At 51.9% G+C, this 2,955-nt stretch overlaps 1 protein-coding gene across 2 annotated transcripts in view; it reads right to left on the reverse strand.

Moving 5' to 3' along the window:
- The window catches only part of LOC145551364 (hydroxycarboxylic acid receptor 2-like), a 14,312-nt gene extending 11,564 nt beyond the window's left edge, over nt 1-2,748 (reverse strand). Inside the window, exons 1-4 of one of the 2 annotated variants that reach the window (XR_014087163.1) lie at nt 2,683-2,748; nt 2,456-2,568; nt 2,267-2,364; nt 517-652 (exon numbers count right to left, since the gene is read on the reverse strand). The gene's annotated coding sequence lies outside the window, so the exon portion shown is untranslated. The remainder of the gene's footprint in view (nt 1-516; nt 653-2,266; nt 2,365-2,455; nt 2,569-2,682) is intronic. The other variant, XR_014087162.1, reaches the window with a different exon arrangement.
- Nucleotides 2,749-2,955: the final 207 nt, after the last annotated feature.

Here is a 2,955-nt window from a genome sequence, read left to right on the forward strand (position 1 = left end):
GGAGTCCATTCAGGAACAGATGGCTGCTCCTGTTACTGATCTAAACGTATCAGCAGCTGAGTTTTTATTGTCCTTCTTTAAAACCAGGTTTCCTGACCTCTGCTACTTTCTCCTACTGCTCTCCGTCCACATGCTCCCTCTGCAGGAGGAAAACCAGCAGCAAGCTGAACTTCCAGACTCAACCCTTTCACCAATCGGTGGTTCTGAGGTTGATTGGTTTGGACTTTATGTAATTAGATTTAAAATGAATTGGATCTGTGAGTTTTAACTCAAGGTGACGTCAGTTGTGACTCTGATCGGCTCTGATTCAGCTCCAGGTTTCATTTCCGCCTGGATGATCCATAAATCAGAGTCCAATGGTTCAACAAGCTGAGATGAAGATCTGCAGGAAAACTGCTGATTTGGAAAAGAATATTAAAAACCGCTGACTGGGTCAGCAGATTAGAACGACTGAATATTCGTCATTTTTAGAGATTAATGGAAACATTAAAACTCAACAAAACTGTAAAAACTCACACGTTAGTTCAGCTGTCTGTCTGGTTGTGAATGTGCTTGTGAAGTTAATAATCCTGGTTTTAGTTTTCTGCTGTTGTGATGCGCAGCTGCAGGTCCTCACAGCGGCCAGCAGGGGGAGCAAAACATCACGTTATTCCTGTTCCACAGTTGGAAGCAACAGGGAAAATCCCAACGACCAGATTCAGCTTTTATTTCTCCCGTGAAGCTTTAAAGTTTTCATCTGACCTGATGCTGAGAGTTAATTTGAAACTTAAACATTTAAATTTAAAGTTCAAAGTGCAGCTGCTTGTTATTTCGCTGCTTTCTTCCAATCAGTTCAGCAAAGGATCCGTCTGACGTCCTGCGTGTTTCCCAGGTCGGCCGTGATGCTGGAGGCTGGGACCTGGAGACCTGGGGCCCCGGGTCCCCAGGTCTCCAGGTCCCCTGGTCCCAAGGTCCCCGGGTCCCCAGGTCCTCAGGTCTCCAGGTCCCGGGTCCCCAGGTCCTCAGGTCCCCAGGTCCTCAGGTCCCCTGGTCCCGGGTCTCTGGGTCTCCAGGTCCCCATGTCTCCAGGTCCTCAGGTCTCCAGGTCCTCAGGTCTCCAGGTCCTCAGGTCTCCAGGTCCTCAGGTCCTCAGGTCCTCAGGTCCCCTGGTCTCCAGGTCCCGGGTCCCCAGGTCCTCAGGTCCTCAGGTCCCCTGGTCCCGGGACCCCGGTTCTCCAGGTCCTCAAGTCTCCAGGTCCTCAGGTCTTCGGGTCCTAAGGTCTCCATGTCCCCAGGTCTCCAGGTCCTCAGGTCTCCAGGTCCTCAGGTCTCCAGGTCCTCAGGTCTCCAGGTCCTCAGGTCCTCAGGTCCTCAGGTCCCCTGGTCTCCAGGTCCCGGGTCCCCAGGTCCTCAGGTCCTCAGGTCCCCTGGTCCCGGGACCCCGGTTCTCCAGGTCCTCAAGTCTCCAGGTCCTCAGGTCTTCGGGTCCTAAGGTCTCCATGTCCCCAGGTCTCCAGGTCCTCAGGTCTCTGGGTCTCCATGTCTCCATGTCCCCAGGTCTCCAGGTCCCCAGGTCTCTGGGTCTCCATGTCTCCATGTCCCCAGGTCTCCAGGTCTCCATGTCCCCATGTCTCCAGGTCCCCATGTCTCCATGTCCTCAGGTCTCCATGTCCTCAGGTCTCCATGTCTCCATGTCCCCAGGTCTCCAGGTCCCCAGGTCTCTGGGTCTCCATGTCCCCATGTCTCCATGTCCTCAGGTCTCCATGTCTCCATGTCCCCATGTCTCCATGTCTCCATGTCCTCAGGTCTCCATGTCCCCATGTCTCCAGGTCCCCATGTCCCCATGTCTCCATGTCTCCATGTCCCCATGTCTCCATGTCTCCATGTCCTCAGGTCTCCATGTCTCCATGTCTCCATGTCCCCATGTCTCCATGTCTCCATGTCCCCATGTCTCCATGTCCCCATGTCTCCCGGCGTTCAGCCTAATAGCAGCTTTAGCTGCTTCAAGCAGCAGCAGCTACTTCAGCCAGAAATGGCTTTGATTTAATTTCCTTCCAGGACAGAAATAAAAACATGTCTGTCTGCATGTCCTGCTCCCAGAGCGAAGTGAACGTGTAATTTAAGGCCGCAGCAGGCAGAGCGAGACTCTAAACCTCTCTCTCTCTCTGGGAGGCTACAGATTTATCAGCAACTTTAAACCAACCAGAAAACACGTTTTCTCTCACCAGAGGCAAAATTAAGCTTTTAGTCAAATTAATTACTGCACACTTTGATGACGACGTCTTACAGTTCGTGAAGCGGGAAACCATCAGGGTCTGCTGGTCATCCTCCTCCTTGGTCAGCAGGTGGCGCTGTTCCAGGAAAACAGAGCTCTGCTGTCTGCAGCTGAAACAGAGGAAGACGAAAACAAATCAGGAAAACATGAAGTCGGAGCGCAACCCTGAGACTCCAACCAGATGGATCTGAGAAAACTTACAGCTTTGGCTCATCATGTCCGCCTGTCGCCATGGCAACAGTCTGACAACTCGCCCCGTCACCAAAACAACCCATCCACTCCCTGAACAGCAACACGACTGGCCTATTCCAAGCCTGTGGATGCAGCGCAGAAAGTGTTTAACATTCAGTCGGAAGAAAGGCTGAAACTTTCCTGCTTTACAGACATTTTATTCATTTTTATTTAACGAAACATGCCGAACAACTTACAGCCGAGGCACGAGGAAGATGTTGTACCAGGACCCACAATGCATTTCTCCCGCTCGGCTGGACACTTTTTGTGTTTACCTGGAAGTTTTTGGAGCAACCTGTTCCCCTCCTGGCCTGTGGGGGCGCTGCACCAACAACCACTGAAGGAAACGACACAGAAACCTCTGAAGAGCAACTTCCTGTTTCACCAGATGGAAACAAGATGGAGGATTTTAGCAGTTGGAGGATTTCTCTCTAGGCTAAAGACCAGGAGCCATTTCTGCTGCTAGCGCT

This window comes from Poecilia reticulata, chromosome 4 (genome assembly GCF_904066995.2).
Source record: "Poecilia reticulata chromosome 4, P_reticulata-male-v2, whole genome shotgun sequence".
Classification (NCBI taxonomy): Eukaryota; Metazoa; Chordata; class Actinopteri; order Cyprinodontiformes; family Poeciliidae; genus Poecilia; species Poecilia reticulata.